This window comes from Choloepus didactylus, chromosome 8 (assembly GCF_015220235.1).
Source record: "Choloepus didactylus isolate mChoDid1 chromosome 8, mChoDid1.pri, whole genome shotgun sequence".
Lineage (NCBI taxonomy): Eukaryota > Metazoa > Chordata > Mammalia > Pilosa > Megalonychidae > Choloepus > Choloepus didactylus.
Window position 1 is genome coordinate 134,691,360 of NC_051314.1, and position 16,358 is coordinate 134,707,717.

At 43.0% G+C, this 16,358-nt stretch overlaps 1 pseudogene; it reads left to right on the plus strand.

The window, feature by feature from the left end:
- Positions 1-4,545: 4,545 nt before the first annotated feature.
- LOC119542941 lies at positions 4,546-5,080 on the plus strand (annotated as a pseudogene).
- The last annotated feature ends 11,278 nt before the right edge of the window (positions 5,081-16,358 follow it).

A 16,358-nucleotide genomic window follows, 5' to 3' on the forward strand; every position in this document is an offset into this window, starting at 1 on the left:
TGGAATCTGCAAATTAAATTGAGGTAAAGGGGTTCTCATACTTAGAAGTTTGGGACCCATCGGCCCAGAATATTAGCATCCTTTAAACTGTGACCTGTTGTCCTTCATGAATGGCTTCACCTCCTCTTTCTTCTCCTGGCACACTGCCACTGGGTTTCTCACTTCTCATGCACACTTGTGGGTGAAGCAGGTCTCAGTAAGCAAATGGGAAGAATAAGGAAAACTTCATGACATCACCCATTCATGCAGAGTCTCCTCCGGAAGAAGATGTACATTTTCGGCAAACGCCTGGACAGCCATATTATTTTGTATGCTCGGGCAGTATCATCAAAAAATTCTAGATTAATAACAATTACTCAAGATATGAAACAACCAAGTATGTATTGGTTGGGTGGAGATTTTATTTTTCAGGGGACTTAGGTAATGTGAATTTCCATGTCATAGCTGTTTGGAAATCTGAATGCACCGACAGAGGAGTTTGCTTCCAAGTCGTCCTGTAAGCACTGTAGGTGTTTGGTAAATATCAAATGGATGAGTAGGTGAATAAGCACACCCCCGTGTCCTGCCTTACTCCACGGACAGGAAGTGTTGAAGAAGAGCTACAGGGAAGGTGGAATCCACAGTCAGAAGAGCAAACAGAGAAAGAGCCTTGAAGCCAGAGAAGTTCTTGGAGCCCTGCACCCCTCAGGGTGACGGGGAAAAGCATTCTAAATCCGAATGAGCCCTGTTGCCCTTGCAGTCTCTCTACCTGAAAAGTGTTAGCTCTTCTGTTCAACCAAGACCCAAATCTGAACTCCTTCCCTTCCTTAGGGCCCAGCACTTGCAAGGCCCCTGTCTCCCTTGGGGACCCAGTGAGGACTGTCCCAAGCTTGCGTGAGTCACAAATGGAGCACTGGAGGTGCCTCCTGTTCTCTTGGCTTCACCACTGAGCCATGACGTCCGTGGAGACTGTGGAAAGGAGCTGGTGTGCTAGGGATGAGGACCAAACAGCGACATATGTGTGGACTGTATCAGAGAAGAGTGGCAGCAGGTTCTCTGCATCACTGAAGAAGAGTTCCTGAGAGAAGGGTGACCAACTGTTAGTGACCAACTTTGGGCTTGGGCAGGGACCTCAGCTTGGCCAGAGCATTGCCCTTTGGCCTCTACACCCTGGCCTCCTGGGGTACCGGCTACTCCGAGAAAGTGCCCATTAGCAGAGGGTCTGCATCCAAATCCATTTATGCCCATGGTAGCAGTTACCAGGAGATGGGCTTAAATTACTCATTTGAGATTTTTTCTCTTTTCTAAGGTATTCCACTTAACGGTATAAATTTCTCTCAGCACTGCTTTAGCTGTGTTCCACAAATTTTCATGTTTTATTTTAATTTTTGTTCAGTTCAATATTTTTTTTATTTCCCTTGAGACTTCCTCTTTGACTCATGCCTTACTTAGAAGTGTGCAATTTAGTTTCCAAGTATTTGGACATTTTCCTCTTATCTTTCCGCTACTCATTTCTAGTTTGATTTCATTGTGTTTCAAGAACACACTCTGTAAGATTTCAACTCTTGTGTTTATGGCCCAAGATACAGTCTAGTTTGGTGTCTATATCTTGAACTGTGAGGAAATGCTCATGATATACTGTTTAATAAAAAATATAAATATCAAAACACATGTACACTATGACCCCAATTCTATTTTTAAAATATATGCTATGCATCTATGCATGAAAAAAAATCCTGGAAGACCATACACCAAAATGTTGACTCTTTAGTCTCTTCCTTGTCGTCTTCTGAATTGTCTAAAGTTAAAAATTTTAATTTTTATCATCAGATTTAAAAAAAAACTAGGAGAAGATTTTGTGTCATAGGTTCAAACACTAGACTATCATTTACCAATAATGTGACCCACGAATGTCACCTAATCTTACTGAGCCTCATTTTTAGCCTCTATAAAATGGGAATAATAATACCCACCTGAAAGAGTTGTTGTATAAATAAACTAAAGCCAATATTTACTAAAACACTTTGCATATGCTAAAGCAGCATGTACACGTTGCTGTGGTGTTTTTATTATAGTGAAGAGGTTGGGCTGTTTTATCTCTTGGGTCCCTTCCAGTTATTTGCTTTTCTGTTTTTGTGATTCTTCCTCTGAGAAACAAATAGAAAGACAATGTAATTAAAAGGCGTCTGATGTATATTGGGATGATGGGCAGAACTCTGCGTGCATTCTTCAGGTATTTTTGGAAGCCTGGGGGTATAGTCAGGATGTAAGTAATATGGAGTTTTCTGGAAATCTCCAATTTCAAGTATTCTTTCGTGTTTCTCACCTAGTGTAAGAGTACTTGCTGTGCTATGTAATATCATTTATGGCTAGGAAAATATGGTATTGGGTCAAAAGATTCACCTGAAAGGGGAAGAAAAAGTCTTGAATGTCAGCCATACACCTTCCTAGTCAATCTCCTAGCCGTTTTAAGGCTTCTAATTATTGCCCAAAGCATGTGATTATAATCTGAATTCCTAAGAACTGGGATATCAGTTGGTTTTACAACCTCAATTTCCCAATACCAGGAAGGAAGTGGGGCCAGCAGGGTGTGTCAGGGAGGGATGGGGAGGCTTGGCGGCAATGGGATCCCTCCAGAAGTACTTAATTTAAAAGCCATTTCCTTTACCTAAGCATCTTCCACCCTTGGTTAACATCCAGCCTCAAATTTTAAAGAGTGCCCTTTCCTTTCCACTTGTGTGGTGTTCTCTGAATGCGCTCTCTTCCTCTGTGGATGGTGTCTGCTTGGCCAGGTGAGGCAAAGTCCAAGCTTTCCTGAGGGCGTCCTCAAGGATCCCAGGATCTGCCCAGTGAATGAACTCTCAGTCATGCTTCAGGGCTCAATGCGCTCCTCCCTCACAGGTCCCCTTCTGTTCAATATTTGTCATTCATGGACAAATAAGCATCCAGGGGCAGATAGCAGCACCCTCCTCTGTGATCTTAGAGGGGTTGGTACATATCTATACACGGCATCTTTTTTTTATATGCCCTTGACCACCCAGGGCTGTGAGCTCCTTGGGTTCAAGAACTGGTCTCATTTATTTTGATAAATATCTTCCCTCTTGTATGGCAGGACCACAGCCTTGCACAACTTCAGGGAGGTCAGTTAACGTAGGCTACAATGTAAAAGGTGCCCTTGGAACTGGACAAGGTAGTGCCCCTGCTCCTATCCCACTTCCTGACATATCGTGGGAACCTAAAAGTTCTTAAAACTTGAACAGGCAACCAAATGTAGGGCTGGGAGTTAAGGGCATAATTTTAAATTCTTGGCTCTTGGGCTAAACTATTCCCAAGAGAAGCCTTGCTTTTCACCCCGGAGAGGTCCTTCGTCCACGGGCCTCCATATTCTGTGCTCTGTGGCATCAATTCTGTTCAAATCAATTTGATTCATCTCTCATTTAGAAGGCAGCTGACAGAGCACTGGGCCATGCCATGTGGGCCAATAGAAGGAAAAATTATAAATTGGACTTCACCAAAATTTAAAACTTTAGTTACATAAAAGATGTTGTTAAAAGAATGAAAAGTCAACCTATAGACTGGGAGAAATGTTTGCAAACCACACAACAAAGAACTAGTGTCTAGAATATGTAAAGAACTTTCAAATTCAACAGTTAAAAAAAAAAAAAATCCCAAACAATCCAATTAGAACATAGGCAAAAAACATGAAGAGACATTTCATGGAAGAGGATATCCAGAGGTCAAATAAGCCCATGACAAGATGTTCAACATTATTAAACATTATGGAGATATAAACTAAAATCACAATGAGGTATCACTATACACATCTAGAAAGACTTAAGTAAAAATAGTGACAAATGCTGGCAAGGATGCCGAGAAACTGGATCACTTATGCATTGCTGGTGGGAACGTAAAATGATACCGCCACTCTGGAAAACAGTTTGTCAGTTTCTTAAGAAGAAAACCAAACATACAACTACCATACGATCCAAGAACTGCACTCTTGAGTATTTATCCCAGAGAAATGAAGACATGTTATAAAGAAGCAAAAGAAAATAAAACAAAAAACTTGTACATGAATCTTTATAGTGGCTTTATTTGTAATAGCCCCAAACTGGAAACAATCCAGATGTCCTTCAATGGGTGAATGGCTAAGTCAACTTTGGTGTATCCATATCATGGAATCCTACTCAGCAATAGACAGGAACAAATATTGATACACCCAACAATCTGGAAGAAACTCCAGAGAATTATGCTGAGTGAAAACACCTAATCCCAAAAGCTTGTATACTGTGTGATTCCAATTCTATGACATTCTTGAAATGTTATAGAAATGGAGAACAGATTAGTGGTTAACAGAGGTTGAGGTGGGGTAGGGGCAAGAAGGAAGTGGATGTGGCTATAAAAGGGCAAAATGAAGGATCTTTGTGGAGATGGAATGTTCTGGATCTTGATTGTATCAATATCAATATCCTGGCTATGATACTGTACAAGACATTACCATTGAGGTAAGTTGGTAAAGATACATAAGATCTCTCTGTATTATTTCTTAAAACTGCGTATGGGAAAATGGCAGGTGGGAAAGCGGGAGAGGAAAGGCTTGAGAAGCTGAAGCAAGCTGGAGCCATTGGAGGACCTGAAGAAGAAGCAGAAAAACCTGTGAAAACTAAGACTGTTTTTTCCAGTAATAGAGGGGAAAGTTCCAGTCTCAGGGCTGAGAAGCAATCAGCTGAAGAAGAAGCTGGCAACCTCCCAACAAAGCCTACAAAGATCTCCAAGTTTGGATTTGCCATAGGTAGCCAGATGACAAAGAAAGTATCAGCCATATGTATCAAACTTGGATCAAGTCAGCCTAAAGAAACTGTTCCAACTCTTGCTCCAAAAACCCTTTCAGTAGCAGCAGCTTTTAGTGAAGATGAAAATAGTGAGCCAGAGGAAATGCCTCCAGAAAGCAAAGATGAGAATGAAGGATATTGGAAGGGATACACCACTGTCAGCAGAACCAAACTCCTTCAACAAAGGAAAGCACGGGTTTTCTGATAACTAGAAGCTATGGGAGTGAAATATAAAATCTCACTTTGGAAATGTCCATGATGTGTTTTGAGATTGGATATGGGGGTGTGTATAAAGTTAAAAGGAAAAGTTTCCTTTTTTAAAGAATTGTATAAGACTATCTCTGGAGCCATCTTTCTTTCTTTCTTTCCTTTTTTTTTTAAGATTGAGTGGGGCACTAATAAATGAGAGTTTGAAAATAGAGGTAATTTATATTTTATACACAGATTTTAAGACATTTGCTAATTTTTTAGTTTCATGTGATTAGCTTCCAAAGGTTACAGATAATAAAGAAACCAGAAATGGTAACTTTTAAAGAATTGCATATTTTTTTAGACACAATTATTAGCACATTAAGAGGGAAACAGAAAATTATTGCCTATTTAACCTGGTTCAAAATGCAAGCAGGAAATATACATTAAAACCACAATGAGATATCACTATACACATCTAGAAAGACTTAAATAAAAATAGTGACAAATGCTGGCAAGGATGCAGAGAAACTGCATCAAACTCGTTACCTAAGCTGTCTGGCTCCCAGGAACAGCCTAATAGAAGGGGAGTCTTGTATTGAGAGAAGAATGTTACTGGGCTATTGACTGAAAATAAATTTAGATCAATTTGAAACACAGTTTTTTTTTTCCTATGGGCATTTGTTTTGTTCCAAGTCATCATAAAGTAGATATTGCATCACTATCAATGGATACAAATGCATAGCACTTTAAAAATAAACATTTTTTTTTGAAATTTTATGTAAACTGTTGAGTATTTGAAATAGCTCACTTACCTTAATGGGTCTCATCTACCTTCATTATTCTTCAAAGAATGTCCATTTGCCACCAAAGTAAATCAGTATTTTGAATGTGCTTCTGTTGGTTTTTGTTATTAGCTAGTCCTGTAAGCACTTCTGCCGGAACTTGAGGTAGATCATAAGGAAGCTGCTTCTTTTAAAATACAAACCACCACCAAAAATATATATATATATATCTATAAATGTACATATTGCTTAAATATTTGACTATTTTTATTGTTTAACATTTATGAACACCAAAAAAAATGAACATTGTATGAAGATGGAAAATTAGAAGATGCACGTTCTGTACTTTGTCAAAGAATTTAAATTACTAACTTATGAAATCCAATTTGAATTGAACTTTTTTATTAATAGAATAATATGGCTTATTTTAAGTGTATATGTATTGATGAATGAACCCTCAAAAGCACATTTTAGTGAAATAGAAGGAAGGAAAATGCATCTTCAAATATATTTCATGGACTCTGTGACCACATACACTTTATTAGTTCTCTGTGTTGCAGGGTTTGGTTTTGTTTTTGGTATTTTTGTATTGTATATGAACTTTTTTTAATGTCCAAAGTTAAATGCATCTTTAAAAGCCTAGTCACAAATAAAAGAAACATCCAGTATAATGGTTTCCTTAAAAATTCCTGTAATGTTAAATTTGGAGGCAGCTTCAGACTATTTTATTGGTGGTGACGGCTCACTGATCTCTTTTAATAGGTAAATTAATAACTCCAGAGAAGCAGCCTAACTGTTGTATATTTCTAAACCTTTGTTCACTTGCATTTAAGTTCACAATAGGCCCCAAGTAAAACAATGGAAATATAGATAGAACTATTAGTTCTTACATGATTTAATTTTTTCAAGATATGTGGTTTTAACTTACTTTAATATAGACTGACTTTCCATTTTCACCCATTTTGTTGTTATGTTAAAATAACAACTGTCCCTCTCCTATATACTCTTTTGATGACCCAAATGAAATACTTACCTAAGTAAAGATGGGAAAGAGAAACGACTGAGATGAATGTCTTTACTAAAATACCAAAATTCGTAAAATACCAATAAATTTGGTATTCAAAAAAAACAAAACAAAACAAAACAAAAACCTGCATTTGAATGTACAATTATCTCAAAGCAAAACATTTACTTTAAAAAAATTAAAAATAAAATCGGGATCAAAGTGTATATAGATTTTGTAATTTGCATTTTTATTTATATTTATTTTTATTGACTCCTTTATCTTTCACCTATGAATGATGTACCATAATTATTTACCCATTCGTTTTCTTTAGAGATTTGGATTGTTTCAAATATTTTGTTGTTGTTATTTAAAATGCTGAGAAAAACATCCTGGGCCCATTTCTTTTTTGTTTCAGTAGGTTTATTGAGACAGAATTCATATACCATACACTTCACCCATTTAAAGTGTGCAATTTGACAGCCTAACAGGGAAATGATTATTGTAATGGTCCCTAGATTGTAAGCTCTTATGGCAGTCAAATCGATTGCTGAGTTGTAATGGCTGTCTCCAAACTCTGAGATGTTGATCCCTTGGGGTGTAACTTGATTGGTCTCTGGAACATTGGGTATCTCTGAGACACATGAAACTCAGAGCTAGAGCTTGGCAGATATGAATGTCAGTATTAACACATACAGCAACTGTTAAAAAAAAAAAAGGTGAAAAGTGCCCAGACTTCAATTAGAGATATGAATGAAGCAGATCTAGCTACGACTAGGGCAAATCAGGCCAAAGGGTAAAGGTTGAAACTAACTGTGTATTAAAACTTCAACTTCCATGTGAGACCAAGGGAAGAAATGTTTATTTGGTGTAGGATCTATATTTTCTAAATAATATAACTTCTACAGTCAGTTTGTTCAAACACCACAATTACATGGAACTTTGAGTAGGAAGTGAGATATGGTAGGTCTGTACAGTTTAGAGTGAAATAGCAACACATCCCAAAGTAATTTGGGCAGAGAATAAAAGTATATATTTGTGGCACCCCTGAGAAGCTGGGGGAGGATGCAGAGGTGTTGGGCTTCCTCACCTGGATTGTTGCTGATGTTCTTACAAACACTGAGGACTGACAGCTTGACATGCTGAGCCCTCTGTCTTGTTGCTGCAGAGAGGCTAAACCTGCTTGTAATTGTTCCTAAGAGTCTCCCCCTAAGTGCTTCTTTGTTGCTCAGGTGTGGCCCTCTTTCCCTAACTAAGCCACCCTGGCAGGTGATCTCACTGCCCTCCCCCCTGCATGGGACCTGACTCCCAGGGGTGTGGATCTCCCTGGCAATTCAGGATATGACTCCCAGGGATGAACCTGGACCTGGCATTGTGGGATTGGGAGCATCTTCTTGACCTAAAGGGGATGTGAAATGAAAAAAAAAAATGAAGCCTCAATGGCTGAGAGATTTCAGGTGGAGTCGAGAAGTCACTCTGGTGGACATTCTTGCGCACTACATGGATAGCAGTTTTTGGGTTTTGGTGTATTGGGATGGCTGGAGGTGAATGCCTGAGACTGCCAAACTCCAACCCAGCGGATTTGACTCTTGAAGATGATTGTATAACAATGTAGATTACAGGGGTTACAGTGTGATTGTGAGGGCCTTGTGGATCACACTCCCTTTATCCAGTGTACGGATGGATGAGTAGATAAATGGGGACAAAAACTAGATGAAAAATGGGGTGGGATGGGGAAATGATTTGGGTGGTTTTTTTTGTTTTTATTTTTTATTCTTGTTCTGATTCTTTCTGGTATAAGGAAAATGTTCAAAAGTAGATTGGGGTAATGAACGCACAACTATGTGATGGTATTGTGAGCAGTTGATTGTACAACATGGATGATTGTATGGTGTGTGAATATATCTCAATAAAACTGAATTAAAAAAAACAAAGTGTGCAATTTGATGTTTTTTAGTATATTCACTATTATGCAAACATCATCACAATCTAATTCCAGAACATTTCTGTCCCCTCTAAAATAAACCCCAAACCAATTAGTGGCCAATCCTCAGCCCCCACCCCCACTTGCCTCCCCTAGCCCTGAGCAACCACTTTCTGTCTACTCTCTGTCTTTATAAAGAGACGTTTCATATGAATGGAATTGTATAATATGTGGTCTTTTTTGACTCACTACTTCCACATCGCACAATGTTTTCAAGTCTCATCCATGTTGCAGCAGGCTTCAGTACTTGGCTCCTTTCTACAGCCTAATAAATTTCCATTATATGAATATACCACATCTTATTTATTTATGCAACAGTTAATGAACATTGGGCTGTTTTCACTTTTTGGCTATTATGAATAAGGCTGCTAGGAATATTCATATACAAGTTTTTGTGTGGCCATATATTTTCATTTTCTTGGGTATTTACCTAAGAGTGGAATTGCTGGGGCTTATGGTAACTCAATATTTATTTAACTTTTTAACCTGGTGCCCATTGCTGATTATTTTTGTAAGGTAAATTCCTAGAATTGAAAATAATTGGACAAAGTATAAGAGCATCTTTAGGGTTTTTTGAACTGATTGCCAAATTATACTCTTAAAAAATTGTGGCAACCTCAGCTCCCACCAGCAGTGTGTGAGAACGCTCTTACACTATAAATTCGGGCTCTGGGATCTCTTAATTCATCTTATCCATGGTTGCCAGATCTCTTTTTGGACCTGTTGGACTCACAAGGTAAGCCACTCCGTTTCTGGATAAGGCTTGGAAGACAGCTCCAGAAGCCTGGGTTCTTCTCCCAGGCCTGCTTCTACCTGTCCATGCATCCTTGAGCAAGTTATTTCCACCTACCTCATTCAACTGTGCTTGAGGATTGTGAGATAGTGTGGGAATGGCTTTGTAATATGGACACACCCAGACAAGAGTAAGTCTTATCGAGACAGCGCTTTTTGGGAAGCACCGCTTGACTGACCTACTGAATGTCAAGATGATTGACAGAACTTGGTAGCTGGTGGGCAGAGTTTGGTTAGTTCAAATATATCCACTTTCTCAGAACCTGAGGACAAACAAAGCTTTCTCTTTCTAATCTGAATTTGACTGAGCAGCATAATTTGAGGCGTTACTAAACTAAACAAAACCCCCACCCAACTACCACCGGTGGCAAGGACGGAGTGGGGGAGAACAAAGAGGGTGAAATTCGATTCAGTTGTGAAGCTGATGTTATTATCTACAGAAAGTTCTTCCTTCCATTGAAATGAAAGGGGCCCCTCCATAAAGCATAACCACTGCTCTGTATTCTGCCATCTGTCACTCAGCCACAACCAGTGCCAAGGTTTGTTTCCTAAGATCCTCCCAGGGCCCCGTGTCTGCCTGGCCAGCTGATGGCCCAAGCACACAGAGCCAGAGGGCAGCCTGCACCTGCTCCCCAGGCAGCCGTGCCAGTGTCTCCACCGTGACCAGTGTTCAAGATCTTCACCCCCAGTGGTTCATCGCCCAGCATTTCATGGGAGACCTGCCTACCCCCAGGATGGTGAGAAGGGCAGCAGGGCCAGGGCGATCAGAAATGGACCAGTGAGCTGGGATCAGGGCTGTGGCTGTGGCAAGCCTCTGGAGCCTTGAACAGGGCCTGGTATTGAGCGTCCATCAAAATGAGTCACAGCTGTGGCGTCATGGTACAGACGGGCCCACCCTCCGTCCCTAAGGGGCTAGATGTCTCCACCAGAGAAGTCCTGAATCCTAACTCAATTTCCTTTTACTACACCCAGAAAGCTAATTTGAGAGATGAAAATATTTAATTACACAATCTTAGCTATCAGATCTAAGTGCCTCCTGGGTGTCGGGCACTTTGCATCTATCATCTGCAATCCTTACAGCAATCTCTAAGGTAGGTATTACGCCCATTTTACAGATGAAGATGCCGAGATTAGGAAAGGTTAAGTCACTTGCTTGAGGACATAAGGCTAGTAAGTAGCAAAGCAGGATTCAAAATCGCATCTTCCTGACGCCAAAGCCCACGCCACCGTGGGATGAGCTGGATCCCCTCCCGGGTCCGTTCTAGCTGGCTGTGTGGCTGCTCCTCTGGGCAAGGAGGGACCCTGGCTTAGTGGCCATCAGTGGTGGCTGGAGGGGTGGGGAATGAGTGAGCTGGTGCACTGAGCATTCCCCCGGCTAATGTCCCTCCCCTAGGGCCCTGAATCTGCTGGGCTGACCCTGTGTTTATTCTGGCTCCTTCTCCTTCTTCCCTCTTCCCCTGCAAAGCCCTTTGTGTCATGAGTTTTCCCTTGCAGTTCAATTTCAAAGAATTGTTTAGCCAAGGAAGGCCCTTGGGCCTCTCTCTGCATGTTTGTTTTTGTTGACAGGAAACATTCATGATGACTCACTGCAAAAGCCGCGTGTATCAAAGAGCAGGGAGGCGCAGGCTGGGCTGGGTGTCCCGGGGATCTGGAGAGCTTCTGGGCTCAGGTCGGCCTCCCCGACAGCTGTGAGGTCACTGGCCCGAAACTTGAGAACAGTGAGTGGCAGGGCCAATTGTCAGGAGCAGAGTCTGGGAGGCGTAGCTCTCTCCGTGTGGGGCACAGACGACAGTCCCCAGGGGACCGGGCTTCAGGTCAGACCACAAGCTGAACAGGGGTCAGGAACGGAGAGCTGATGAAACGCCACTGTGGCTCTGTTTCTGGGAGCCCAGCACATCACAGCCACAGGGTGTTCCTCCTGAGGGACACGTGCAGTACAGCTGATGACCAGGGACCCAGGCAGGAGAGGGCTGGGTGGCGGCAGGCGGCAGGGGGCTGGTTAACCCGAGCAGCTGATTTGTGAGGCTACGGGAGTCCAAGGCAATCTGCAACTTTGGGAGACCCCAGAGGAACTGCTGAAGCCCATCCTATGCCACCAGAAAGATTGAGCCATGTCGGCATCACCGTGGTCAGCAAGTCTTCCTCACACGCACGCTCGTGGACGCTTCACTTCCGTGATTCAAGATGTCAAGATGTTCTCCCATGTGTGTTATGCGCAGGAGGGCTGATTTTGGAACTTCCTACAGTATCTAAACCAATCAATTCTCATCCTGTCGGTGAACTTCTACCATCCGTCCATGTGACACTGTCCTACAGATGTGGATGAAGCCTCAAAGAAGCCTGAGACACACTCTTCAGCCTCAAGAAACTTGTTTTCAAGATGAGAATCAAAAATATATGGATACGCAAAGCAGGAGATAATACAGGACACTGAACTCTTCACTATTAGGCTGTGCTTAAAACTAAAATAGTCTTAGGGGTTTAAAAGTGGGAGAAAGCCTTGGCATCTGGGGTCCTAGATTTGAGCAATCAGAGAAGGCTTCCTGGAGGTGATCTGAGTCCTTGAATGATGGGTTCAGAGAGAGAAGATGGAATTCTAGGTGGGAGGAGGAGCAGGAACAGATGTATGCTTGAAATGTGCACAGTTTATGATGTGTCAATTATCTCTCAACAAATTTGTTTAAAAAATTGTTTAAAAAAATTCTAATCCAGGGCTATCTAACTGGATAAAAAAAAAAAAAAAAGAGGTTAAAACCGGCAGCACACTTTCTTACTGGCACACAAAACAATGGTGTGTATCTAGACAGAGCATCTGATGATGGGCACATGGTTTCTGCTCTTTGAATCAGCCCCAAGAAAGCTCTGCCCTGCGTCTCAGTACCTACCTCCCCCACCCCACCCCCCAGACTTAACTTGCTATTGTGCCACCAGGTATTGACACCACACAAGGTCCCTGTGAGATTTCACAGTTGCCAGGCTCTTTTTCACTCTGTCTGTCCTTAAGAACAGGTGTGTGCTGGGCCTGGCTCTACCCATTTTTAACAGATCAGGAAATGGAGCCAGGGAGGGAGAGAAGCTTGAATTTCACAAAGTCACCTGCTGAGCCCAAGCAGAAAAGACAGCTGGCACTCTTCCTTCTCCAGCTGCCTCCAGATGAGACCTGGGCTTGGCTGGTTAGTTCCATCCCAGAAATGCCCTCCTGTCTGCCTGCCTGAGGAATCGGCCCCAGCCCCTTTGCCTTCAGCCACCCTGTGCAGTCTGCTTAAAGCATGTGGGTCCCTCCTGCAGCCAGTGAGGTGAGGGGTGGGGGGAGTTGGAGCCCTGTTCTTTTCGGCCTGTTCACTGGTTTCTTTTTGGACAGCTGGCCTCGGGTATATTGGATTATGGATACTAGGACCCCCAATCCCAGAAGCTGAGGCATGATTTCTCCCCAAGTGCTAGAGGAATGAATGAGTACTGACCCATCCTGCCTCACGGATTGCACACTGCCACAACTGCAGGAAGCACCACACAGAGACTACATGTGCACGGCACCCACTGGGCTTGTTCAGTGCAGTGGCCCAACCTGGAAGGGTTTGTGATTGGATGGGAACAAACAAACTGGAACATGGAACTCTCTGTACATGTAGGCAAAAGGGTTAGAAACATGTAGAGTTGTCCACAGCCAGGCCCAGTAATGACTAGCGATTTCCAACATCCAGCTTAGCCCAGGCCGAGCACTGAGTGACCTGGTTCTAACCCCAGCTCGGCCAGGATTCGCCTTGGGCCAGCCACCCAAGCTTCCTGAGCCCGTGTTGCATCACTCCAAACAACATAAATTATGTGAAAGTGCTGTGAAAACTATATAACTTCATAAGGGTTATATATTATTATTTTAAAAATTAAAACCTAGTTGGACTAAAAGAACTTCAAAGTCTCTACCAGGATTCTCTCATGGAAAAAGCAAGATTAGGAAGGATAGGATGGTCAACTGATTGGGGGCTTGGAGGAGGAAGAGCAAAGCGGGGTTGGTTTTACCTAAATACCCCGAAGAACACGGAAACAGGCACACACCCTTCTACCACATCTGCTCCACCTCAGGCTGCAACAAAGAGCCTTTTTGTGAGTTTAACGGGGACTGGCTCACTCAGCAAAGTTTTCTGTCTCCTTCTTCTGTATGAGGAAAAAAAATAAACCTTTCTATCCTGGTTTGCTAGGTTCCTTTGAAAGTCTTGCAGCTTTGGTTTGGGCAAACAGGAACCTGGCGGGTCCCACCCTGGTAAGTGAGCTTTTTGGCAAGGCCTTCCTGAAGACTCCTTTGTATAAAGATTGAGGGGAGGGCAGGGCTAGGGGAGCATGCAATGGGGGGACAGTGTTGGGGGAGAAAGCACCACATAGCAAGCACCGTATCAAGCGCATTACATAACAATAATTATGGCTAATGTTTTTGGGTGCCAAGTAAGTGATAAGCACCCTTCTAAACTTTTTATTACATTAATCTGTTTAAACCTACCTCAGTTAGCTCATTTACTCTTCATCACCACCCAATGAGATCAAAACCACTATCCCATTTTCTGGATCAGGAAAGGACAGCGGCTGAGGTCGAACAGCTTTGCCCGAGGTCCCACAGGGAGTAAGAAGCAGAGACAAGTCTCCAACCCAGATTAGTTAGACCCCAAAAGCTTTAGCTCTTTCCTTCACCATTTCTGCTCCTAACTTCTACTTGCCCAGAGATCTTTCAAGTGGGCAACTTCATAGCCAGACCTGAAATTGTGTTTAAATCACACAAGACAAGGAGTCACTACCCCAGCGTCAAGAGTAAGGAGAAAGTTCAAATTCCAGCTGAAGCACGTGTAAACTATTTGATCTTTGCCTGCAAGATCCAGCTCTGAGCTGTAGGGCCAGCTCCAGGATTCACAAAGAGTGAGCTCAGTTCCCCTCCCTCCCTGCCCCCTCCCTGACACATACATACACACACAAACACACACATGAACATGCACACATGCACACACACACACACCCCAGCATGTCATGGGAGATAATACCTTCCAGGGAAAAGAGTTATATATCAGGGTGACATCTCGGCCCTGTAGACAGCAGTTCACCACTCACTTGGTGTGACTGATGATGGGCATGAGCTCTGGGGGTGGACAGGGACATCAGGGGGCAGGGATGGAGTCAATTTAGTGTAATTTCCTTTTGTTGGATTCCCCAGAAATAAGGGGTAAGGAAGGAGAGTCTTTAAAAAGCCCACAATTGAGTCAGTAGTTTGTGACTTGCCCCTGTAGGTAAGAAACTTGGTCAACAAGATTGTATTGATAGGTCTCCAACTCCACCACCTTATCCTGGGCCCTCCAATTTCATAGCCCACTCCAACACACACACACGCACATACACACACACATACACACACATGCTCAGCAGCACCACTGCCTGCCAAACCCTGCAGTGCTGAACACCAGAGACGGACCAGAAAGAATATATAATATGATCATAACCAGCATTTAACTGACACCTTTGTATGCTCCAGACTTGGTACTAAGCTCTTTCCATGCAAAAAATAAATTTCCAATGAATTCCCACAATCACCCAGTGAGGTGGGGACCACAATTCTCATTTTCCAGATGAGAAATTTGAGGCTTAGAGGTGGGGTGACTCCTCCAAGCTCCCACAGCCAGGAAGTGGCTTTCCTGTATAGCGTCTATCAGGCACCATAAAAGCAGTGACTGTTTGTGCCACCAGTGCTCAAATGACAATGCTCTTAGCCTGGGTCTTGCCTTTAAATAGCTACTTTTAATTTTTCAGCATTCCTCATTCCATTCTAGATTCTAGACGAATAGGCCCAAATCCCATCCTGGTGCTCCCTCTTTCTTCTCCTGCATTGTTCTCTACAACTTCTCGTTGACCTTGCACTTGTTGAGTTCAGTAGCAGTGATGTGAAAACAGTTGCCAGGGTGGGAGGGCAGGAGGCTGTGCTATTTTTTATTTCCTGGCTGACTTCTGCATTCTCAGGCAGCTTCCAAGAAGATGCGTGGCAGTGTGGGTTTGGGAGCTGTCCGGATGAGGACGGTAGGGAGATAGGAGGGTGTGGTTGGCTGAACGACGGGCCTCCAAAGATGCCCTTGTCCCATCCTAGGACATGGGAATACGCTACCAAAAATGGCAAAAGGGAATTTGCAGAAGTGGTTAAATTAAGGCTCTTGAGCTGGGGAGATTATAATGTATTACCCAGGTGGGCCTGATGGAATCACAAGGGTCTTTAGAAGAGGGAGGCAGGAGACCAGGGTGAGGAGTAGGAGTAAGTACAGGTTGGAGTGATGTGAGGAAGTGCCCACGAGCCAAGGAATGTAGGTGACCTCTAGATGCCGAAAAAGGCAAGGAAATTGAGTCTCTCCCCTGAAGCCTCCAGAGAGAAAGCAGCCCTGCTGACACCTTGATTTTAGATTTCCGACCTGCATAACTGTAGGAGAAAAAAATTTGTGTTGTTTCAAGCCATAGACTTTGTGGTAATTTATTGCAGCAGTAACAGGGAACTAATACAGAGGCTAAGACTGAATGGCAGAGAATTCAAAACAACTAGAGAGGATATAGGGGGCCCTCTACATTCACCTCATTCCCATGAAGTCCCCCACTTTGCCAGCGTAGCTCATCTCAGCTGTCAGGCCTCCTGAGGCCCCTGCTGGAGCCTAAGCAGCCGCTGCTGGGTGGAACTGGTCCGAGCTCACCCAGACAACTGGTTGGGGCAGACCAGTCATTTGATTTTTGAAGGGTTTGAAGATACTCCGGAGAGAGGACACACCCTAAAAGCAGAAGGA